Genomic DNA, 27,021 nt, shown 5'->3' with positions numbered 1-27,021 from the left:
AATTACTAACAACTTAATGTACACACAACACACAACATATTCATACTTACTTTTTAATACTACATACAGCACTTTTTCCATCACACAGACTCCACCACACACACACACACACACACACATGCAGCTGCAACTCTGTTCTGTGGACTTGTATTTTGGACCTAACATGGCTAACAACTGTCCATGTTAACAATTTGTTATTTGCTACCAACACCATGTCTTATACATGAACCCACTAGTTTGACTTACCTAGTGGATAACCTCTTCTGTGTGCCTGCTTAGCCTGATTGCAAAGGTTAAGGTAAGAAAACCCAGATAATGAAGATATACTGTGTATGCTGAACATGCTTCATTGTAAGAACCCAGGTGATTAGGATAAGCAGCAATGGAAGTGATCTCAGGAGAAACGGGAGGTGGGGAGGTAGAACCAACAGAACCAACAACTGACTCCCCCCGCGCCAACCCCCCCCCCCCTCCCATAAACAACAGAAAAAAATGCATGCTGGTTAAAATAAGGGCATGTTATATATACAGTATCAGATCAAATCCAGCTAAGATAATGGTGTCCTGGCCAGATAATGGCGTCTCCCTCATCTTATCAAGCCCTAATGCTGATTGCTGATTGGAGTCATCAGCACACAAACAAACAGAAGAAGAAGAACCTGAGACAGAGCGAGAGCAACAACATACCCTCACAACAACCCACAGCAGGCCTAATTAGCTAAAATAATATTAAATAATAAACATATTCAGCACAATAGAAGGAGAAAATGTTGTAATATATCCTTTGAAATTTTAAATGTTGTTACTTTTCTTTCACACTATTGGGATGGACCACAAACTGGTAAGAGATGTGTACATGTAAAAAACTGAACAAGTAAAGTGAAATGTATAACAACCAGTGATGGGAATAACGGCGTTACTAATTGTTACTTTTTTCAGTAACAATTAATCTAACTAATTACTATTTCTATTGTTACAACGTTACCGTTACTAACAAGAACATGCGGTGCGCTCGCGTTACTATTTTTCAACAAACAGACGGTTGAAGCTGTGTTCAGCTTACCACATCTTATATTAGTTGCATGGAAGTAGCTGTAAGTAATCTGGGCGCTACAGCTTTAAGCAGCTGCGCGCGCAGACGATCACTTTTTGGCACAAAACCTGGAGCTAAGGGGACAAAACAATCGCAGGAGTGCTGCTGTTGACTGAGGAACAGTCGTGGCAAGCCAATCACATGACCACTTTAAGATGACAAAGCAACAAGGTGATAAATACCAGTTTTTAAATTGTGCTGATAGGCCAGAGTCATGATAAACAATATATACGGGTGTTTTTTCCTCAATAGTTTCGTCACTATTAACGTCTAAGGACAGCGGTAGGAAGCACTCTCTGCCTATGACCAAAATGAAAAAACAATACAAAATAAAAAAACCCAGCCCTTTGGTGTTGGTGGAAAAATGTACCATGTCGACCAATCAAAAAATGAGATGGCAAAATGACATTTGGTTGTCTAGGAAAATGGGGGAGTTTTAGGAGTGATGGCGAAAGAGAGAGAGAGAGCAGAAAGAGAGAGAGTTTTGAGATGTGAGAGATTTGTGACGCGTGTTTGGAGTGTGTAGTTAATGTGTTGTCTTGTGTGGTTCGTGTGTAGTGTTGTGGATAGCTTTGTGTTGTGTGTCAGAACAATGGGGCGACTGCTGTCTCCAGGTAGAGAACAGGAGTGATACACCTGCTGCTGTCAGACCTGCAGGTATCAGGCTGTGAAGTTCTCCTTTATAGTGGACAGAATTTTTTTTTTTTTTTTTTTTTTTGGAGTGGCACAAATAATTTGTGTAGCATCTTATTGGATGCAGAACAGCTGATTGTTCCATAAATAGTTTGAAATGGTTATTTAAAAAAGGGTAAAAGTTAAATGGCTGCAAATAACTTTGTTGTTTGCAAAACTTGTGCAAATAATTTTAAAATTGACAATTTATATTTGCATTTAAAGTTATGAAATACGATTCAATAAACATGTTTGTGGTTGTTACAGTAAAAAATATAATAACCTACTCAGATTTAATGTTTTTTGTCTGATTTTAGATCAATTGTGTTATACAGTATGTAAAAATGAAAACATAACTGTAAATTCAGACATGTGAGGTTGTGCTGAAAAGAATGATACCAAACAAGGCAAAGTAAATAGTCTTTAAAGGTAAAATGTGGAGGGAAAATCAAAAGTAGTTAAAAATGGCCAATTATACCCTGGACCCCAGAGGGTTAAACATTTTCTTTAAAGTAATGCAATAGTTACTTTTCAAGTAATTAATTACTTTTAGAATTTTGTAACTCAGTTACTAACTCAATTACTTTTTTGAAGAAGTAACTAGTAACTATAATTAATTACTTTTTCAAAGTAACTTGCCCAACACTGATAACGACCAAACATTAGTATATTAGATAGTATGCTGGCTTGGCAATTGAGCTATAAGTGCTATTGATGTATTGAATACAGTTACTCAGATTTTGTATTTTAACCACTGTGTGTGCTGTGAGAAATGATCAGGTGTGCCGTGGAAGATTATCTGGTTCCACCTGATTAGTACGCTAAGCGAACCGGGCAGAAAATTACATTCTCTTCCACCAGAGGGCAGTACAACTACCTGCTCTAATGGAATGGGTTGCCAACTGCCAGTAAAACAGAAGAAGACAAAGACGAAATTACATAATAGCCATGCTGTGAGTGAGACAACGCAGCGCATGATAGCAACAGATAAATATTTGAAAAGAAAAAATAGTCAGTCTGACCTGAGTCTAGGAGAAAATTCTCACCCAGATGAAGGCCCTAGCATGAGTAGTGGTCAGAAGAAAGCAAAAAAGGTATACTGGGGACCAATTCTGCTATACCTGGTGCACGGGGAAAATGAGCAATATGCTTTTTGTGACATTTTTGTTTGGTGGTGTGCCGTGTGATTTTCTAATGTGAAATATGTGCCGTGGCTCTAGAAGGTTGGGAAACACTGATCTAAGCAAAAACAGCTTATATGATTTTTGTGCGTGTTGCAGAATTTCATGGGCATGAACAACTTTTGGTTTACTATATTTTCAAAAGGTGGACAGTTGACAGTAGCCAGTTGTAGTCTGATCTGTACTGGATCAAACTACATGGAGTAAAATTATGTTGAAACTATTTCTGTTATAGTCGCATGTTAATTGGAATTAAACCACAATTACAGTTTGGCATATGTATTCAAAATAAATGGTTAAAGTAGGGAAGCTGTAAAGGAAAATATAGAGTTATCTAACATACAGAAAGGCATTTCTCAAACACTGGGTTGGTAGCAGAGGTTAGAGCAGAGAAATCTATACACTACAGCAAATGGAACATGCACATTTCCACCACACACATTTTAATTTCCAGCTTGAAAGCAGAGGTTTAACATATTACTGCCAATTTCAGCAAACATAATTATATTTTTAGAAAAAAGACAAACAAGGACTAAATCCAAAACACCTTTCCCATAAAGCCTCCTGTGTGTAAAAAGATGCTGTTTCCTCATTTGCACTGCAGTGCCCATCGAAGAGAGATGCTTGTTCAGCAAGAAGATGAGGCAGCAATTGGAGTGCGACATGCAGACAAGCAGACAAGGTGTAATCCATAGATAAACACTGACAAGGAGCAGGCAAACAGGAAGCCTGCAGGAGTAAAAGATGGCTGAACCTACAACACACAGCGCTGGCCAGCCAAGTCAAACAAGCCAGCTGGAGATTGCTACCACGGGTCCATTTACACTACATTTTACATTCACAGTTTGACTGACATTGAAGGGCTCTGTCAAGGATAGCATACAAGCTCACTTTTTGTGAGCAGCAACTGCCTGTTTTTATACCAACAAATATGTTATTAAATATCACGTGACTAGCTCCCAGTCATGCAAAGAAAGACAGAAACAAAGAAAATGTTTTGTATTAGTGTTGTTCTTTCAATACTTTGATCGCAGTGATGTATCACTGTCTCATTGACACATCATTATAATGCCATTAACATCCCATCCAATCAAACTCAGAAAGCAGTCTCAGTGGAGCCCAGTCTGCTGTAGGTCGAGTCACAGTGGCGATGCTCTCTTCCTAAACCCGGAAACCATAGAAGATTAAATAAGAGACGTTGATTGCATATTTGCAGGCTCAAATCTGCTGTGCTTTGAGAAGAGAAGCCAGGTAAAATTACTTTAGGCAATAAGGAATTAGTAATGAATTATCATTCAGTTCACATCTGTCTTACTCTCTGTCCATGAAAGCACAAAATTATTTTTTGTCAAGACTTTAAATAACAGATTTTTTTCCCAAGACGGTAGCCATTTTCGTTCTGCGCTAGCTGTGACTCTGACTGGATAAGCTAATCAGCTCTCGCCTCAGGGATTACATTCCTTATCATATCTCTGCCACCAGTCAGGTTAAGCATGCTGCCACATTGTAACTCTTTTTAATAAAGCTCCATTTTAAATCAAGATTTGGGTAAAGCCACCCACTCAGTTAATTGGTTTCTATTATATTAGAAGGGATTGTATGGCAGCCAACTCTGTAGGACTGGCTTGGGCTAAAGTGCATGCAGCACTGCTGACTCACACATACGGATCTCACAACTTCAATTTGCTCCATCATAGCAAAGCACTTGGAAAATACTTTAATACATGCCTGATAAGTGTGGGGACAGAGGGCTTGGCTTTTTGTGAATGTCATTACTTGGGTCAGGGTGACTATGTAAATGGATGTTATCAGCTCGGTTGCTAATATCCAGCTCAAAGGATTTCACTGCTCACGAAGGGCGTTTGTGTCAAGGCTGGAACGGTTTGAATATCCAAAAAGCTGCAAGTCTGTGTTTCATGGAAGCCACACGTTTGTGAGAGAAGAGGTGCTTTAACACATGTTAGAGCCCCTTCACATTCAAATTACACTTTGCGAGTACTGGGCTGAACCTTCAGAGCTTTTTTTTGCCTTCAGAGCTGCCGTAGTTTTTGCGGCATAGATTCAAGGTTGCTGCAGATTTGCTCCTCACAGTTTCTGTGAAATTGTCAGTTGTACAGCCATGACACAAATCTCCCAGTTTTCTAGCCTTCTGCTTTTTAGTTTTGTGCAAATCGCTTCAGTTTCCTGCACGTAGCTGACAGGAATGGTCATTTGCTGCTGTAACCCACCTGCTTTAAGGTTTAACATGTTGTGCATTTAGAGATGCTTTCCCTGCATGCCTCAGTTTGGAACAAGTGGTTGAGTTTCTCTGCCTTCCTATCAGCATGAAGCAGTCTGGCCATTCTCCTTTGACCTCTGGTATCAACAAGGCATTTTCCCCCAGAAAACTGACGCTCACTGAATATTTTCCGTTTTTCTGACCATTTTCTGTAAACTCTCTAGATAGTTGTTCGGCAAAATCCCAGTAGATTAGCAATTTCTAAAAGACTCACATTTTCACTCACGTGTGGCAACAGCCATGCCATGTTCATAGTCACTTAAATACTTACCTTTCTTCCTCATTCTGATGCTCAGTTTAAACTTCGGCAGGTTATCTTGATCACGTCTACTTGCCTAAATGCACTGAGTTGCTGCCATGTGATTGGTTGATTAGATATTTGCAATAACAAACAGTTGATCAGATGTACCTAACAAAGTGGTCGGTGAGTGTACATTTCAGCATACTACTCTGAACACGAAATCAGACGTTATAAATTTGAGTTCGGGTCTTAACCTCCTAAGACCCGATCTTTCATGGCATGCATTTTTAATTTTTCTTTGCTATTTGGGTTGATTGGGACCTAAAGAATGTAAAAACAAAGAATTACCAGATATTTTTTTTACCTAATTTTTGTTTTTGAGAAAAATGAGATCCATATATGAGGACATTTGTTTCACATTTTGATAGAACAGTGGCAGCATAATGTCCTTGTAAGTGCATATCAGGCCCTTGTAGAGAAAAATTAAGTATTTTGGTCTAGACGTCCCAAAATGTGATGTCCACATATGTGGACGCCAGGTCCTAGGAGGTTAAGGTTTTTGCAGATTTTTGATACAGTGATAAATAGACTTCGAAAAGCTTTTATGGCCTGTTTTGTTTTGTGATATGCTGTTCTTTAGCTGAGAACATGAAATATAGAATATTAACCTACAACAAATAAGTCTTTGTGTATCATACTAAGCATGTGTTCAACTAAACTTTGCAGAACAATAAGGCGAAAACAAAAATCCAAACAGAGGAAAAAGGTAATGTTGGTTAAGAAAAGAATAAAAGCTACATTCTAAACAATAAGCCTGATGTCACAAATATGTAAGCAGGGAGGTGTTGACAAATGAAAAACAACTGAGACAAAGGAGAAAAGCATGGATATACATACACAGAACTAATTGAGCATAAGTGAAACTCATGAGGGAAAAAATCACAGAGCCAACAGAGACACACAAGGTAAGTGAAACTTATGAAAGATGAGCAAGCCAAACAACTGGTGAACAGTCATGGCTTTTCCAAAACTCCTTTCCTGTTAGAAAACTCACTATAAAAAGCACTGTATCTTAAAATTAATTTTTTCCAGTCACCTTTCTCACTCACTATGTGTTAATAGACCTCTCTGCATTGAATCATATCTGTTATTAACCTCTGTCTCTCTTCCACAGCATGTCTTTTATCCTGTCTTCCTTCTCTCACCCCAACCGGTCGCAGCAGATGGCCCCGCCCCTCCCTGAGCCTGGTTCTGCCGGAGGTTTCTTCCTGTTAAAAGGGAGTTTTTCCTTCCCACTATCGCCAAAGTGCTTGCTCATATGATTGTTGGGTTTTTCTCTGTATCTATGAAGCGCCTTGAGGCGACTTTTGTTGTGATTTGGCGCTATATAAATAAAATTGAATTGAATTGAATTGAATTGACTGGATTTAAAAATGCTGCTCACCACGCTGTCTACTGATATTGTCTCCTCCTACGGAAGACATTATAAAGTTCAACGTTTCATTTATTCAGTCTTTCAAAATCTGTAAATGGCGTAAAATTAAATAATGATAATCCTAAGGGCTGGCAATATCCTCAAAATGAGGGCATATCTGTAATGCGTTGAGATCATTTCAACATAGCATTGTTTTTGTTTATAGAGCACTTTTCAAAATCCACATTACAAAGTTCTAACAACAATAATTTCATAATGAGCTGATTTCACACAAGAAACATTACTTTCACATTTTGCCTGTGGGTTTAACATACAGTTGAAGGCCCAATATTAGCAAGCTATGGCATAAAATGGAAATCTCAGAAGTAATTTACCTGATGATCTGTGTCCCTTGTTAGTCATTTTTGATCATTTCTTTTCGTGAATCATTGACAGATAAAAGGTTTAATCTCCTTTCCTTTCATATGTGTATCCTACGCTACAGGAGGCAATAAAGGAAAAGCACATTTCTTCTGTATTAGGAGAATTTGATGTGCTCTCATTATGGCTACCACTCACATAACATTAAATAAGTTAGAACACACATTTTTCTTTCTTTCTTCTCAGTTTGCTGAAAACATTATAGCTGTTATGTCATGCAATCGGAGAATAGGTTTGATTCCTGAATTGTGTAAAACTAGTGTCAACTTTCAAGTTTTAAAATGAGATTTCACTGCTGCTCAGGTACACAGTGCAGTTTCACATGTTCTGGGTGCAGCTACTTGTTTCATTATGCTGTTCCTCTGAGATGTGAAGTGGGAGGAAAAATCCCAACATTAAGAAGTTCCAGCTTAAATTAAAAGAGACTTGTCACTGAATCTGATCTGGACCTGATCAATTTCCAACTGAAGAAATTAAATGTAACAAAATCTAAGAGGAAGCAAAGTAAATCTGCTGTTTCGGTACAATGCTGTTTTTTCTTCCAATAAACCCTTATTAAGGTATCATTAGGTATGAAGAGTGGATGTACTAGAGCTTGGCAGGTTTAAGGCAGCATCACTGCAGTGGGCTGAAGTGCCTTGAAGTGGTGAGGGATATTGAGCTGAGCTGATTGCTCTCAGGAAATGAGAGCTCTACCCCAATGCCTCCTACTACTGGTCACCCGCACCTCTTTTCCTCGGCCCGCTCAGCATTTCTGAAGGAGATTAATTGTTTTGCCTACAGCCGTTTTACAGTATACAACCTGGCATTCACCACAACATTTAAGCTGAATATCCGCAACCTCTTCCTGTGCTGTGTTAAAATGCAGTCATATAAAAGCCACACATACCAGCCTCTGGACCATAACATGATCCATGATAATACATTACAGACTTCCTTGAGGGCCTCAGGGAAGATTTACAGTATACAGTACTAGACTGGGTTGTTGCAATAACTTCCAACTGAGGCTTCACTGTACATCTTGAAAAATGTATCAACAGAGATGAAGGATCTTGGTACGTTTGTGTGTTTCCTATAGCATGCTTTTGGCCAGCCAGTGTTTGCTGACAGCAAGGGCTGCATACACCAAGGTGAATAAGTTCATTAATATTAATATTCTGTATAATGCCACATGCAACATTAAACACTACTGTATTTACATATTCAGGGTCATAGCTACTATTTCAAATACACTTGCATTATGAGACTAAATCTTTTACATTTTTAACAAGCCAAAACAAAGTTATTTTCTTACATTTATTTTGAGCTTAACTGAGCCTTTTATGAACACATATGATTTCATTTTGATTTAAAAAAAAAACAGTTACTAAATCAAAATATACATACATATCAGGTTAATATACATTTTCTGCAATCATAAAACACCCTAGCCTCCCAGAAATTAAGCAATTTAATTTCTACTGCAAATATCACTGTGCTCAACGCTCTGTGTCCCAAAGTAATAAAAAATGGAAACGTAAAAGTTCCTTGATTAAATCTTATATTAAACTCGACTTTTTCAAACTAAGCCAATATCCTCTGTCAAAATCAACATTCCATACCAGATATTCTTGCTGGGAACACTAACATAGTTTCAGGCTTCCCGAATTCTCCCACACTTCTGCTCTGCATGCTTAGTTCAACTCAGTGAACAATGTGCAGTTGCAGGGGCTTGATGCATTTCATGTTGTTTATCTGGACATAGCATTTTCAGTGGGAGAAATGTTTTGTCACTCATCCAAGTGACTTCTTCAGTCTGAGCTTTCCTCCAACCTTTTAAGCAGTATGTGGGGGACAGGGTGTCCTACGTGGCTCAAATGTGGAAGGAGATGGGGGCCGTGCCGTTCAGGGTAAGTAATAAGGCAGGCAGTGTGGAACAGTCACTACGTATCGTCTAATCAGTCTCATCTTCTTATGTAGTAGCACTTTGGGACCTGAAGATGAGGAGTTTTGAGTGAGAAGAAGAGCTGTGAGCTGGTGAGAAGACATGCCACACTCACCAGGCAGAACATAGACTCACATGAAGTGAGAATTGTAAAAACAAATTCAAAGGATACCAAACTGTGCAATTACAGGCAAAGATGGTGCCCATGTGTGATGTCAGTGCGAGAGCAGGCCTACTTGTTGTTCCTAGAGTATTTAAAAGTAGAATGGGAGGCAGAGCCTTCAGTTTTCAGGCCCCTTTTCTGTGGAACCAGCTTCTGGTTTGGATTCGGGAGACAGACACTATCTCTACTTTCAAGATTAGGCTTAAAATTTTCCTTTTTGCTAAAGCATATAGTTAGGGCTGGACCAGGTGATCTTGAATCCTCCCTTAGTTATGCTGCAATAGACGTAGGCTGCCGGGGGATTCCCATGATGCATTGAGTTTTTCCTTTGCAGTCACCTTTCTCACTCACTATGTGTTAATAGACCTTTCTGCATTGAATCATATCTGTTATTAACCTCTGTCTCTCTTCCACAGCATGTCTTTTATCCTGTCTTCCTTCTCTCACCCCAACCACTCGCAGCAGATGGCCCCGCCTCTCCCTGAGCCTGGTTCTGCCGGAGGTTTCTTCCTGTTAAAAGGGAGTTTTTCCTTCCCACTGTCGCCAAAGTGCTTGCTCATAGGGGGTCATATGATTGTTGGGTTTTTCTCTGTATCTATGAAGCGCCTTGAGGCAACTTTTGTTGTGATTTGGCGCTATATAAATAAAATATAGCGCTATGGTGGTTCTTGCTTTGAAAAAAAGAAAATTTACATAATGACTGAAACTAGCACCATAATAATTCAATTCAATTTTATTTATATAGTGTCAAATCACAACAAGCTGCCTCCAGGTGCTTTTTATATTGTAAAGTAAAGACCCTACAATAACACATAGAAGGCCATAGCTATCACATGACCCCCTATGAGCAAGCACTGGGCGACAGAACTCCCTTTTGACAGAAGGAAACCTTCATCAGAACCAGGCTCAGGGAGGAGTGGCCATCTGCCACTAGCTGTTGAGGGTGAATGAAGGCATCACAGATGAACACCACATCAAAAAGGCCCTGAGTAAATGTGATTATCCCAGCTGAACATCAGGCCTAAAGAATCATCCAGGACAGTGCCAAGAGGAATGCCATGAATCATCAGGGAAACCAAACAACCTGTGACAAAGCAGATACCACTACCCAGAAGAACTAAAACTCCACAGTCTACACCTACACCTACAGGCCAGTGGCTACTCTTTCAATGATGGGAACGTACACATCCTGGACAGGGAAGAACACTGGCTATTGTCAGGACACAAGGAACCAATTTATTTGACACAAGAATGACCATCTCTGAACCAAGAAGGGGGCTTCAGAGTACACCGTTCACCCTCTTACAACCTTGTGATTGCAGTGATTGCTGTCTGGGAATGGTACTCATGCCAACTGATCAATGTTCCTGACAATTTGCATATTAATAATCATGAAACTGAGCTTGCAACCCATGTTAGACAATGGTGCTTGTTTTGGTCATTATGCAAATGTACTGTTTATAAGGTTAGTGAAAGCTGCAGGCAGCTGAGACTGAAGAACTCACTTGGATGAGTGATGAAACGATTCCCATAGGATACATCAAGATGAAAATAAACAATGTTCTGGGACAAGCTGAATGTGCTTTTATCAATGTGTGTATATCTGCACTAAGTGGAATCTGTAGGAGTGAAAAATATCTTTCAGTCAGCAAAGATGGACAACAGGACACTACTGCAGACAATAAAAGTCATTGGCCTTTAATGTCTGCCATGAAAAAGTTTGTCCCAAACGTGTTTTTATTGTTGTGCTCCTAAAGTTCAGAGAAAATAATTTAAATATCTGAACAAAAATATTTGTAACACTGGTGGCACCTCTTTGCAAAAAAAACCTTTTGGAAATAAGTAACTCCCAGCCTCAGAGGAAACACTATTGCAGTGAGATTGAGTTGTGCAGGTAAGGAAAAATAAGTGCTGGAATATGGCTTCTATTATATACAATATATAATATGAATATTATAAGCAGAAAAAGTGATCAAAAACTTTTGTAACCTAAACCCCGCTGTCAATCATATTTCATATGCTTAAATGTATTTTAAAAACGATGCCAAAAATGAACCCTTGTTTAAATATCTTTTTAAATCTCACACTTACTCTTGTAGTAACTAACAGTAAGAGTAGTGTTCATTAGCAATGTCAACTTTTCTAAACATTTCTAAATTGTCTAGACAGTGATGTCACAAGCAAGGGAGGGTTTGGAACCAAATTAACACTGTACGATGTATTTAGTCATCATAGGACAATAATTTAAAAAACAAAATAGGTCGTTAAGGACTTAACTTTTCAAATTAGTAACTCAGACCATGACATCACCAGAAAAGTGTTTACTGGTTTCATACACCAACTGATTATTAAAATAATTGGAAAGCAATTAAAGCTGCCCTCCACTGGCCATTAGAATGAATGCAGGTTTAAGGTAATTCTAGCTACGTCCTTCTTTTATATACAGTAGTCTATTCATTTATCATACTGTCCTGCCCCAAAGAGTGCAGAAATAGTTACTAAAAGTTTAATTTAAGGAAAACTGTGTCCCATACATGAGCACACCATCTTTGACTTCCCTGTGTGATGTTTGATCTTAGGCTTTGAACTTTTAATGTCAATGTATTGTTGTTCTAGATTCCAAGAAGATGTTCAACAAAAGGAAGACAGAGAGATGTGAAAATATAATTCTTGTTAATTCATAAGATTTATAATGGGTCAGACTCACCATTTCCTTTGAATTTTTCAAATTTTTTTGGAGTGCCACTGGACCATCTGGTGGCAACATCTTGGAAAGGTGATTCATGGGAAAAGCCATCTGCCCCTTCGGCACCTTAGTCAGACAGTGTATGACTGCTATTTCTGAAATCGGTGCTAAGTATGACAGATTCCTCAGGAACGTGCGAGTTTCCCACCACCTCCTCACTTAAAGTCCTGAGCTCTGCTGATGACAATTCTGACAGCCATCATGTCCACAGCAACATTACAAAGCAGCACAGAAGCCAGCACGCTATGTGTTGGATGTACAAATCTTTGTCTCAAAGACATGTATATAATGGAACAGTACTACATGATCATAAAACAAAAGTCAGCACAATTACAATTGTTAGTACCAAGGTAAGTTTGGAATTTTTTTGGGTCAGATGGATAAGACCCAGATTTGCAACAAATGTGTTTTTTTAAATTATGTTTATCATTGAAGGTAAGCAACAGTTTGTTTGTATCAATAGAAGTGCCATAGAAAAAAGTAACGGGTTAATCAAAGAAAGTATGCTGAAAGGAGACTCCTAGTGCCAGTTCCCAGTAGTGTTATGTGAATGTAAGCCATTTTCACATATGTATTTCAACCCTGAACGTCTCTGGACATATGTGAGCCTGAATTTGAGATCACATTAGTGTCATTATTCCTGTGATGCAACTGGTTAGTCAGGTCAGTATGGACCCCAAAGTAAATCTTGCGTTTGAATCATCTCTGAGGTTTGTCTGGTTTTCCTCGACTTTCCTTGACAATGTTTTGTTTATTTTGTGGGCGACCGTGGCTCAGGGAGTTGGGAAGCGCATCTGTAACCGGAAGGTTGCCGGTTCGATCTCCGGGCTCTCTGTCCTGGTCGTTGTGTCCTTGGGCAAGACAAGGACACAACGACCGCCTACTGGTGCTGGCCGATATGGCAGCCTCGCTTCTGTCAGTCTGCCCCAGGGCAGCTGTGGCTACAACTGTAGCTTGCCTCCACCAGTGTGTGTGTGTGAATGAATAGTGGCATTGTAAAGCGCTTTGGGTGCCTTGAAAAGCGCTATATAAATCCAATCCATTATTATTATTATTTTGTTTCATTCTAATCAATAAAGTGATAATTGAAAACAATTCTTGCATTATACAGAATTAACCTTTATCACATCCAGGTGTCATTGAAGAAGCACCTTGATGTGACATCAGGTCATGTCTCTGACGTTTACGCCTTTGATTTTTATGAGTGTGTGTGTGTGTGTAATATTATGTATATATATATTTTTTAATTAATTAATTTGACAGGTGATTGGATCACCTGACAGGTGATTGGATTTACTCAAGTAGATTGTTTAATGTAGGACATTTACCTATTATTGGGTATTTTCCATGAGTTATGTTGGAAGATAACATATATTTTTTATTTATTTCACCCCAAGCCTTTACTTTGTGAAGCCATGGGCATTCATTTTCATGCAAACTATTTAGTTCTTCTCCAGTTTGCTGTCTCTTTGCATCTGCTCTGCAAAAATAAAAAAAAGTCATTACTTGGACTACAAAACACAGGTAAAGAATGTTGTTAGCCACATTCAATTTGAGGATGTTTACATATTTGACATTGGCTTTAAATTTATGCATAATGTGCACGTCCTTGTCCTTGCTGCTGATAGGGACATGAAGCAAACACAATGATAACAGCCCAAGTTTACAATGTCTTATTTTTGTTTTCTGTTTGCTGAGCCACTGAAAAATCTTCACGCTGCTTCCTTATCGCAGCCTTTCCTTGTTGAGAGGGAGGACATTCAGCAGAGGAACTTCGAGGCTCTGTAACCGATGCCCGGGGCGGAGGAGGAATAATGGAGCGGTAGGCCGCGTCTTCATCACAGCAACAGTCAAGGTTCTTCCTAAGTTCTTTGATGTGGGCGGCTCTGAATAAGCATGTGGGTGGACTGGAAATATGTTCATTAAACAGCACTGAAATGACTACAGCAACTACTTTGATCTGGAAAGAGTGTGAGGCAATGAAAGAGTGAGACAGTGGTACGGGATCCTCTTGATCATTAAAAAAAGGTTCACATTGTTTTTGTAGTTTTAGCCATTAATTTTATTTTTTATTTAGTTCAGTCACTTAAACATTTCCAATTCTTTAAATCTTAAACACACATCACAGTTTTATGGTGTCATCACATCCCTCTCTGCTGAAGCCTCTTTCATCCTTCCCTGTAAAAAGCTGAAGACACGTCAAAGAATAAAAAGTGACTTTGATATAAACTTGGTGGATTAGACAAGTAAATTAGATCTGAACAAAAGTGTTGTATAACAAGTATTATCTTTTCTCATGTTTTTTTTTTAGGTTTAACACACAATGAGATTCTTTCCTTGCTTCCTTACTATCACAGACTAAACTGACCATGTCTTTGACAATAATAAACTGCATAAAAAGATGTCCCACATTTATTTTTTAACTTCAGTATTATGGCCATTGCCTATTTTTCTGGATTCACAAATGTCTGTCACGGCAAAACAGGGAGGACTCAGGCGCAGACTGAAATCACAGAGAACTGAACTTTATTTACACACTCCCGGTGCACTATATACAGGTGAGGGGGAAAGGGTCCAAGGTTCCCAGGGTTCCACGGAAGAATCAGGAAAATGTCCTCTCTTGCACAGCTCCACACGAACAGCACAATTCATTCGAAAAGGTCCTTTTCTCACACATGCTACTCTCACTGCCACACTCATGAACAGGCTTGGGTGACCAAACTTCCAAACGGGGCACGAAAGATCTGTACACAGAGATCAGGAATTCACACTGAGAAATAACACGAAGAGTACTCAGATTTGGCTTAGGCTAAAGTAGCGCTGACAAGCATTACTCAACAGTCCAGCGACGAGGTGCTCTCAGTCACTGCCTCAAGTAGCACACGATTATAAGTCAGTTAGAATGGAAACTAGCAAGCTAACTTCCTGCTTTCTAGCTGCATCAAACTTCATAAATCCTGTTTTTCATGGATGCCTCGATGTTAAACTTTATTGTAACACCTGGGAGAGGAGAGCCTCCTGGTGATGGGCCTACAGAAAGGGCCAATGTCACCTCTCCAGGCTGTGTCCAACCAGGCCCCATGGGCTAAGACCTGGCTCCAGAGTGGGGCCCGGTAACCACATCCCAAGCAGGCTGAACTAGTTCTTGCTTGTTTCTTCAGTTGGGTTTTGTGAATAGCTCTTTATATTAGGGGTGCAACGATACACAAAATTCACGGTTCGGTTCGGTTCGATACTTTGGTGTCACGGTTCGATATTTTTTCGATACAAAAAAAAATGTTCATGCCTTTTTAATTTGTCATTTATTAAAATTATAAATATATATTTTAACACAAAAGTACAGTTTTTAAATTTAACCCTAACCCTTGTGCGTGTTGTTTTTTAGCTCGTCATATTGCAGCCACAGAAATTCTTTTGTCCATGAAACCATAAAGCTGCACTTTCTTTTTGCCTTATAGTCTGATTTGTCATAACTTCTCCGTTTTGTGGTAAGCTTTTCTTTGGCTGTCACTTCTTCACCCCGACCTGTCTTATTTGGCTCAGCAGAACTAAAATATATATCTGTCTGTGAAGGTTCTCAATCATCCAGGTCATCGTAGTGAAATATATATCCTGCCGCACTCACATAAGCTCAGCGATTCTCTGCGCGATCAACCTCTCACATGTTTAAGCTGCGGGAGATTTCACTTGTCATGTTTGCATAGTAAGCTAACAATTAATAAGACGATGTCAGAGGAATTGGTGCACAAATTATCATCACTCACAGATCAGTGCTGTCGCTCTCTATACACAGTTCGCGCGATTGCAAAGTGAAAGCAAAAAAACAAGCGCAAATTCAAACACGATTTCAATATGTCACATATTGACAGTGGCTCACCCAATGACATAATTACCCAGCTACATTTCTGAAAGAATGCAAAAGCATTGACATATATTTTTCCTTCCTACAATAGCCCGACAGGCAGGGGAGAGATAGCCCCGGGACGTCGGGCTAGCGATATTGCGAGCCCTGTATCTGATTGAGGAATCACTCATCTTTGGAAAAGAGAGTTTATTACAGAGAAATTTCTCTTTCCAAAATAAAAGCAATACTATCCGTTTCTTCTGGGCTATATTCTCAGCAGCATATTAAACATATCAGGTCTCCATAAGGAGAATCCTGTGCTAACAGCTGTCTAAATGACTCGGCTAAAGTTTGTAGCATGCTTGTTTTTGTCTTTGCACTAGGATGATGTCGGTGTAAATGTGCAGTCATATTCGTTGTGTTCCCACTAGTGCTTTCAGGTTAATCTCGTTGAAATGACCTTAACGCCACAACACGGCAAATCTCCGTTAACGAGCTACCCTATACAGAGGGGCTAGACGGCCAACACGTTAACGAGCTAACTGCGCTAACACACTAGCTCCCACCCATGTAATTGAGCATTGCATGGCACATCCAACATACTGTTTTACTTTAGTCCATGACTCGCTTACCTTCAGGGTCATACGTCACATGAAAACCAAAATAATTCCAAACGCCAGATCTGAATGAGGGTGGGGAGGTCCACTTCTGTCTCGCTAGCTTGCCCTGCGCTCTTCCTTCTGACCATCCTGTCTGTGTTGAGTGCTCAGTGAATCTGCGTTCGACTACTCCGCCTAGGCTGCACTCTCGAGCCTAGGCGGAGTAGTCAAATGCAGATTCACTGAGCGCTCAACACAGACAGCATCGTCAGAAGGAAAGTTGATAAAATAAATTACAAATTTTGTATTGTTCTTTTTTTTTCTCCCCTTTGGTTTTCTTTCTTTCTCTCCCCCTCTTTCTTTCATTCTTTCCCCCTGTCCTATCCCACAGTCATGTCTGTCCCGTTTGCAACTGAAAATAAAATAAATTCATAATTATAATAAAGGTCAATCAAATGGACCAATATGATGATCCACTTAAAATAAATCCTCTTGGCATCTTTCTTGGCCTCAAGACAACAATTCTGATGGCTATAGATCCAAACGGGACACAAAAAAAAAAAAAAAAAAAAAATTGAAAAAAAAAAAAATTGAAAAAAATTGTATTGTTCGATACATATGCGTACCGAACCGAAAGCACTGTATCGAACGGTTCAATATCGATACGAATATCGTTGCACCCCTACTTTATATGGCTCCTCACCCAGTACCACTTTCCCTTGGGAGACCCTATAAGGTGCAACAACCAAAACAAGTCTTGCCCCTGGGATCACTGGGACAAATAAATGCCTCCACTGCAGTGAAATGGAAATTTATGCAGGGATGAAAATTATGACTGGTTTAAAAAAGTGAAGTAAAAAAGTGGTTGGCCCAATAAGACTCATTGTCTTATGCAAAACAGTCATTAGATATAATAAACAGCATTGCATTTCCACCATATTTTCTGCTGCTTTTGTACTGTACATTGTGTGTTCAGTTAGTATATGAGACTGCAGATGCAGCAAAGTTTGTATTGATTGTGTATGGTTGAACTGGATTTAGAATTTCATGAATCAGTGATCAAGGAAACATCCAGAATAATGTAGAAATAAATAATATATACTTTTCCATCTGGTTAACCTTCAGTAGGGAAGAACTTCCTCTAACTTTTAGGAAAAAGGAGAATCAGAAGACTTTTTTTAAGTGACTTTTAAATTCAAAGGTCAATGTCTCTATCTGTAAGAAGATATCCACCAGAGAGCCCAACAGCCTCAAAAAGAATGAAGCAAAACATTAAATAAAACTAGCAGTTAGGCCTCTGTCAGACAAAGAGAGAAGGAGATGTGACAGACTGAAAAGTGACTTTGACATGGAAAGACACAGACAGAGAGAGGGCAATGTAGTGTCTGGCAACGCCTGCATACCCTGAGCTCCAATTAGAGTAATGCAGGACAGAGGAGAGGTGCATATGTGAGTGTGTGTTTGGGGGAGATCAGGTGGAAACGAGGTCACAGTCTCCTCCCTAAGATATTTACAATCCAGCATGAATGCCCTGACCAAAAAACGGACAATGGCATTGGCCCAAAAAAAAAAAAAAATGCATCATCCTGGTTTGGGGCCTGCTGACTTGACAAAATGAAAAAGTCAGTCCCTGTCCCTTTTCAATGTCAGAGAGCAGCAGAACCTGGATCTATCATCACCTGAGCAGGGGAGATAATAAGAAGCCTCATCTGCCCTTTTCCCATCCTCCAGATCATTATCATAATTCAGTATTAATCAGCACCGCCACCACTACTCAGCAGCAGCCATCTAAAACTGACCCAAAACTTTGACTTTGCCTCCTCCTGCTCCCAGAAAGGGAGATGTGAAGGTTTGGGGACGGAGTAGGTGCTGAAATATCCCAAGGATTGTGATCCCAATCCTGGTATAAAAAGGGAAGCCTTTGATGTGGCGAAGGAGTTGTGTTATAATGAGGCTTGTTACACAGCGATCTGTCCCTGCCAGACTAGAGGTGGCATCACAGAGCGGCAGCCAGGCTGCTAAAACGCTCCTGCTGTTCTCGGTTTGTTCAGCCAGGCTCCATCACAGCCAGCCCAGTGCTGTGGCTGTACATCCACAGTTTCAATTATTCAGCGGCCTTCAGCCCCTTGCAAACAGAAATGAGCTGTACATCAGCTGCCGATAGCGCTCAAAATCTCATTTTTTTACCGTTTTAAATCTACAGTGTAACCTGTTTGCAAGTGTATAATGCTTAAAAATAATAATAGTAGTGGTAAATAGTAAATAATAGTACTGTAGTTAACAAATTAAAACTACTACACAGTGTTATATTTTACCATATGCTATCCATGTACAATGTAAAATACATCTTTGGATAAAAGGAAAATGCTGTTTAGAATTTTGTTGTTTCACAGGACTTGTTAACAGCATTTATTTGGAAGGTTTGGTGTGGGAGTATAGTATTTTCTAAACTTTATAGTTCAGCTAAAGGGTTAGGATTTACTGATCAAAAATGGTTTTTATCCCCCCCAAATTGTGGTAAAAAAAAAAACAAAAATACAAAATATCTGGGCCTTTAAAAGAGGTCAGTCAAACAGAAAATTTAAAAAAGCAAATGAAACAAGACATAACTCACTTAGCTGGTCTAACAAAATGAAAAACAAGGGACCATTACAAAGGCAAACAGAAAAACAGAGCTCTTACTGATGTGGTTTATAAAAAAAAAAGGATTCAAATCCAAGATGTAATAGTTGGGTAAAAAAGAAAAAAAATAGAAGCTGTAATCGGAAGCTAGTAAAACCTTGAAGTCCCCCAAAACACACATTTCTGCACAGAAGAAATGAGAAGATATCCTTAAACAGGCATTAGAAAGAACACTAGAAAAGAACACAGGCCAGCAAACAGGTGGGTGAACAGACAGAGTGAAAAAAGGAATGTTGGGTTATAAATGCAATAAACTAATGAGAGAAAGGTGAAACAAGCAAAAGTGGGACAGATAATCTCAATCCATCAATCCATTTTTTTAACAGCTTATTCAGTTTAGGGTTGTGCAGAGCTATAGCCAAGCCAAGCTGACATAGGGCAAAAGGCGAGGAACACCGTGGACAGTTTGCCATGCCTTCACCAGGCTAACACAAAAAATTTCCTACCTTGCTTTCTAATCACCCTTCCTTCACTTTCAATGGAAATCACAAGGTCAAAGAAAGAACTGAAGCAGCACTTCTTCAGAGGAAATTATTTTCTGACTTAAGAAGCACACAAAAAAGAGGAAGACACACAGATAACAACATACAAGGAACACAAGGTGAATTTAACTTTAAAGACTAAACATGCAGAGAAATTCAAGAACTTGACTGATGCAAATGAACATATAACTGAAGGCTTGCAAGCAAAGCTGCAAAAGCAAGGAGTTTTTACCTGGTCTTACGCATCCATGGATGGCGCAGTCGAGACAAGATTTGCGCTATTACACAGAATTCTGAAAAAACAGTAAGCCAATCTCAAGATGGATTGAGGACATGTAGCTAAAATAGCACTTCATTATGGCAAGTGCATCGAATCACATTCAGTTTGTTGTATTTTTGGTAGAGCACAAGACTGAACATGGTGACATAGGCCACAAATATGTCAGGTCGATCAGCCTGGGCAAAGTACTAAATAGTGTTTGACCTGAGATCAGAAATGTAAGAGTTTTGTGAGAAAAAAGACCTGGACATGGAGCTCTCAAATGCAGAATGGAAGGCAGAGCTTACATCTGCTGTTGATGTGGCTGTCTGTTGCATTTCCATCTCAGATAGTGTAACCTGATCTTTTTTTTTTTTTTTTTACATTGGTTCAAGCTCCAGAGAAACTAGATTTCTATTACTGTACAAGAAAAAAGAACATAAACTGCAGATTAAGTAATTAAATTACAAACACGATAACAATAGCACTTTGTATAAAGTTAAAAGAATTTTTGCAAAATCATACACATTTTGTTCAGAGCTGTTTTGGGGAAATTTTGATTAAAGAATTATAAAAGCATTGGCCTTTTCACGATGCTGGTGTCAAAACTACTCTTGACAATAGCAATTTAAAAAGAGATAAAATTCATACTGAGCAGAATTGAGTTCAACTTATTGGTGTGGTCCAAAACAGTCCCAGTTTCTCATCTACCCCTTGGAAAAATTAATTGCTCACCCCAATACTAAATAAATAAAAATGACTTGACTAGTGACTATTTGTATCTGAAGCCTTAATTATTGGACCTGCTACTGAATGTCCTTTTTTATCCAATGGTCACTTTCAACATTTTATTCAGTATTATATTTTTTATAAAGTGTCACCAGTGCAACCCTGCTGTGGGTTTCATACTACTACACTGATGACTTCCTATTTAAAAAAAAAAAATTCTAAATGGCCAAAGCTTTTGCACGAAGAAATATACTGGACATGCACTTCATTTCAGTGACAAGCAGAAAAAGTAAACTTTTGCTGACAAGACAACTCAACAGGGTATTTTTAATTTTTTTCTTCTTCCAGCTGCTCTCTTCAGGAGGTGCCACAGCGGATCATCTTCCTCCATCTCAGCCTATCCCCAGTGTCCTCCTCTGTCACAGCCCTGTGCATGCCCTCCTTCATGATATGCATGAACCTTCACTGTGGTCTTCCTCTTTTCATCCTGCTTGGCAGATCCATATTCATCATACTTTGTCCAGTATGTGTCTATTTACTGTATGTCTAAACCATCTCAGCCTTGCTTCCCTAACTTTGTTTCCAAAACACTGAACCTGAGTTGTCCCTCTGAGATACTAATTGCTTTGATATATTAAGTGATTCAGGACTTAGAGTTGGGAGTTCGCCTTGTAATCGGAAGGTTGCCGGTTCGAGCCCCGGCTCCGACAGTCTCGATCGTTGTGTCCTTGGGCAAGACACTTCACCTGTTGCCTACTGGTGGTGGTCAGAGGGCCCGGTGGCGCCAGTGTCCGGCAGCCTCGCCTCTGTCAGTGCGCCCCAGGGTGGCTGTGGCTACAATGTAGCTTGCCATCACCAGTGTGTGTGAATGGGTGGATGACTGGATGTGTAAAGCGCTTTGGGGTCCTTAGGGACTAGTAAAGCGCTATACAAATACAGGCCATTTACCATTTGTGCAAATGTCATGGCTAACCAGATGTATATAGCCACACCATTCACAACATAGCAGCTTTAATGTGGAAAATAAAACTATTTATTCATGATAGAAAGACCATTGTTTGATACATAAATGTTGTTAAGATTACTCTGTAGCCTTTAACCAGTAAAGTACATTTGTTGTTAATTTTCCAATTGCATCTTGACTAATACATTTATTATAGCCTGAAAATACAACACATATCTAGTGTGAGTTAACATGATCTGATGTAAACAGGCATCTGGTGTATGGAAGTGCTCACTGACCATTCCATATAAAGTATTTAACAAACTGCCACAAACTTGGACATTGACCTGCTGTTTACCACTCTTGTTTCTTAGTTCTCAAAGTCTGCACTTTCTAATTCAGAATTGATTGGTTCTGGCTTTAAGCCTGTTTGAGTTTCCCTCCCTTATTTTCTGTTTCTTCACAGCCCCCCTGAGGTTAGTTTACAGTATTTTCAACAAGAAAAACTGTGCTAATAATACCTCATTACTCAAGTAAAAAAAAACAACAACCCACTGACACTGCAGTTGGGACTCTCACTACATTAAGTTCAGCAGAAAGCCTTATCAAGCCGTCGCTAGAAATTCAGCACCCCCTGATGACATGTCAGTTGGGACCCGGGAACAGTAAATGTGTGTGATGTCTGATCCAAGGCACCAGTTGGGTCCAGAGTGTGCTGAATTATTTAGTTTACATAACACAATCCTTTGCCTCTGATTCTTGATCTAATATTTCCCAGGTCAAACATTTTCAAACACAGTAAGCTTAACTGAGAATTCTGCTGGTATGAGATAATGCACATATAATGCTTAACGATAGCAATTAATTATCCTTGCATTGCCAAATCCAGCCCATCCAGTGTTTTCTACATCCACAAGAATTTCTCCCGAAGACAAACAAGATCATCTCCAATTTTTGAAATCTTACATTTAATAATGTTGCATTTTTGTGACTGTGCCATTTTACGCTCCAAAGTAAATGCTTTTGCCAAATGCATGCATCATAAAAAGCGACTGCGTCATATTTGCTAAGTTTTCTTTTTATATCACTCTACTAGTGTTTGATTGTATCAATTTTACACTCAAATAACACCCCCCCCCATCTGTTGACTAATAGATGTAGATGATTTATTATGTAAATTCCCCGTTTATGTATTAAATCTAATTATGCAACACACGATGAAACATGATATAGAGCACTGTAACATGTTCAATTAACCACATTATTAGGCTTCCAGAAAACCCACATCTGAAGTGGAGTGCAGAAATTTGTACAGCAGTTTTCTTGAAGCAAGTCCCATAGCAATATTTTCCTCTTGTGCACACCTTGGTTCAAATAAAAGTGTTCATACTTGACTAAATATACTCAGCTCTGTGTCAGTATATATCACTATCTGTCTGTGTTTGAGCTTGGCTCATTTCTACTGTTACACAGCTGACAACACAGATTTCTCAGTTCTGTGAGGCCCAATCTAATTGCCCACCAGTTTCCCCAAGCACAGAGACAACACAAGATTCAATTGACGTGTTTGATGAGAAGATACAAAATGGTTGTTGTCTACAAGAGTTTTCTGGGGTTTTGAAGACAGCATGAGTAATCAGAAAGCAGTATGTGACATCAAATGTGACCTTAAATGGTTTGTGATTCATTCGCACTTGTGATGAACTCAAACCTGCCGCACATCCACATCATTAAGGAAAGCAACACCTTTTAGCATACCATCCCATCGTGTGGAAACCACTTGTGCTATATTCGTGTTGCAGGCTGTGATCCACACTGGTCACACCTCTGAGTGGGTGTAAGCCTTAGAAATGTCCAGAGTCAGATGGTTGTTGTTGACATATAGCTTAGAATTGATGCAAAACTGGTTTTTAATTTTCACTTGTGTCTCAGCCAGCAGCATCATGGATTCAACACAGCATCATAGCTGTTCTTGAAGTAGTCAAAATATTTAACCTATTGATTTGCATTCATGGACACAGAATTAGATTTTTTTTCCGTGTGCATGCACAAAAACAACACTTTTCCTCCCACAATTTCGCCCTCAATGTGTGTCTTCCTAGTCTTGTCTCTGTCTCCTCCCACTGTTCCCTGTATTTAGTCAACGTGTGTTTCCCATGTTTTCCTGTGGCTGGTCTCTGTCGGTTTCCTGTTTTATTCTGACATTCTCTTGTCCCGCGTGCATTATGTTTAGTTTTGCTTCCCCTGTCTCGTTATGTGTAATTTGTTCCTGCTGGGTTCCCATGTGTTTCCACCTCCCTTATGACCCCTCAGTGTATACAGTGTCTCTCTTCCTCTGTCTTTTGTTGTTGTTTACACACCCTGTGCCTTTCCAGGGTCCAGATCTGTCTGGTCTTCCCTGGTGTTCTCAGACTGTTAGTTTTAAAAATGATCTCTCCGAGACCTGTGCAGTGGAGCATGGGGTGCCTCAGGGCTCTGTACTTGGCCCATTGCCGTTTTCTCCATATCTGCTGCCTCCTGGTGTTCTTTTACATTATTTTAATGTAGCTTTTCATTGTTACGCTGATGACCTGCAGCAATATGTTTCATTAACCATTGGGAATTGTGCTGAAGTGTCTAAATTAGAATCGTGTCTATCTGCAATTAGGGGCTGGTTATCGGATAATTTCCTGCTTCTTAATACTGATAAGACACAATTGATGGTCACTGGACCCCAAAAATTTCAATACTTGTCCCAAAATTTCATCTTGAAAATATCATAAATTGCAGCGACAAGGTTAAAAATTTGGGTGTGTGGTTCGATATGGTGATCTCTTTCGAGTCTCATGTAAAAGAGACAACAAAGACCGCCTTTTATCATTTAAGGAACATAGTCAAAATCAGACAAGTTTTATCAAGCGACACTGCAAAGGTTCTTCTCCATGCATTTGTGTCTTCACGTATCGATTATTGTATCGCTCTCCTTTCTGGGCTACCAAAGAAAAGTTTTAGAAGTTTACAGATGGTGCAAAATGCAGCTGCTCGCATTTTAACTAAAACTGGAAAATTTGAGCACATTACCCCTGTATTGAAATCTCTTCATTGGCTACCTTGGTTCGAGCAGATTTTAAGGTCCTGCTGCTCACCTACAAGGCTTTAAATCAGGGGTGTCAAACTCATTTTCACTGAGGGTCACGTGAGCGTAATGGTTGTCCTCAGAGGGCCAGATGTAACTGTAAAATAGTATAAATGTAATTCAATGCAACCAAATATAATGTAAAATAAATGTAACTACTTCATAACATATTGACAAATGTATTTATTACTCATTCAAGTTACGAATATTACTATGCATTTAAAAAGTGTTTGCTTGTTGTTCTGTTACTGTAACATACATCTAATCTAATTTGTCAAGTTAAGAAACCCACATTACTCCACTGCTCAACAATCAAACTATTTAAGTAAATAAAGAAACATATTTAAACAAGTTATGATAATAACTTATCAAAATTGTTTGGTCTCAAATGAGAGGGTCAGAATAACATACAGCTACAAAGCTACAAAGAACATGTGACAGATGTAGAATTTTACAAAAACAAAGGCTGCCCACAGCCTTCAGGAGTAAACATTTGTCTTCATAAACCTGTAAACAACAAAAACATTGTTGCACATAAAGTAGTATAATATAACTCAAAATAACAAATAAACATTGTCTCAGCTCACAACTAAGAGTTCGAAATGACATGCTGCCTGTCCTTGAACACATCAAGTGGATCCGCTCTCCACCAACCTTATCCATTGATCATGTTCTGAAAACAACAAACACAAAACAACATGTAAGTATCATTAAATTGCACTCGGTTGAAATACATTTTATTATATTTTAAATAGGTTTTTAAAATTACTTACCTATGTGTTTTCTGGCTTGATGTCTGACATCGTTTTCCTTTGGTCAGCGTGTCAATGTCTGGTTTTAGTTCTTGTGCTGTTGCAATCCGCAAAACAGCGCGTTTTGCTCTCAAATCACAGGATTCTTGCCTTTTAAAAGTTCCTAGAGCCAGAAAAAAAAATATTGGGGAGCGTGCTTTTTCTTTTCGTGCCCCATTTTTGGGGAACAACCTCCCTCAAGATATTAGGCAGGCATACTCTCTGGAGGTTTTTTTTTTTTTTTTTTTTTTAGGCCTGTCCCGTTTGGTTCTTTTGCCATCAGAATTGTTGTCTAAAGGCAAAGAAAGATGCCCAACGGATTTACTTTACCAAATTGACCATCCCAGCCTTGCCGTAATGGTCCATTTGATTCACCTTTTATTGTTTATTTTATTTTCACTTACTGAATACGGGACAGACTTGACTGGGGGAAAGAAGGGGAGAAAGAAAGAGGGAAAGAGAAACAGCTGAGAAGAGGGACGGGGGAGAAGGGCAAAAGACAAAAACCAACAGAATGAGAGGGAAAAATTTTTTAAAAAAATGCATATATCAATCACCTGGATCACCTGCTGAGAAAGAAAAAAGAAAACAAGCAGAAGAAAACAAGAGTAATAGAATAAACAACATCACAATGATATATGGGAATATGACAGTAAATACTAAATATTAAACATTATTGTGCAGCACATAAGATCAACAGAACACAGTGTGCTTTGAGGTAGGAGCCAAAAAGGGTGTAGTTTGTGGGTGTGATCGCCCGTGTGTACACCTGTGAGCATGGACGCGCTTGTTTTTTGTTTTTTAAAAGGGTCCTTCATGTAATGATCTGCTAGAGGGTGTGGGGGGGCCACAGCCCCGTCCTCCAGGGCATGAAGCAGGTATGGAGGAGATCAAAACTCCAGACATCCAGAGGCCCCCAGAACACAAGAGACCAAGGAAGACCAACAGAGGGGCAGCCGCGCCACTGTCCCAGAAAGAGCTGAGGAGAGTCCCAGATGAGGGCTCTCTGGAGGTTTTTAAAGCTAAGTTAGCCTTTTAGGTTTTTTTTAAATTGTTATTGTTTTTAACTTTTATGTTTTTTTAACTTGTATTGCTGTGTAACACTTTTATTTATTTATCTCTTTATTTTAAAATAGCTTTATAGCACTTTGTCTGAAAGCGCTTTATAAATGTTGTTGTTGTTGTTGTTGTTGTTGTTGTTGTTGTTGTTGTTGTTGTTGTTGTTGTTGTTGTTATAAATACTGCCTTGTTGATTAGCTGATTGGACTGTGTTAATGTGTAGTTGGCCAGTGAGTGTAAATTGGCTAATAATGTGTTTAATGAATAATATGTAGGTAGGTGGAGGATGAGAATGTCAGACAACCTGGGCTCATTAGAGTCGTTTCAGCAGCTTAAATTAGAAAAGAGTTGTACACCAATGAGAC

This window comes from Copadichromis virginalis, linkage group LG1 (genome assembly GCF_057382275.1).
Source record: "Copadichromis virginalis isolate Kocher_CV1m ecotype Utaka linkage group LG1, C_Virginalis_male_GT1.1, whole genome shotgun sequence".
Taxonomy (NCBI): Eukaryota; Metazoa; Chordata; class Actinopteri; order Cichliformes; family Cichlidae; genus Copadichromis; species Copadichromis virginalis.
This window is presented reverse-complemented; position numbering follows the sequence as displayed.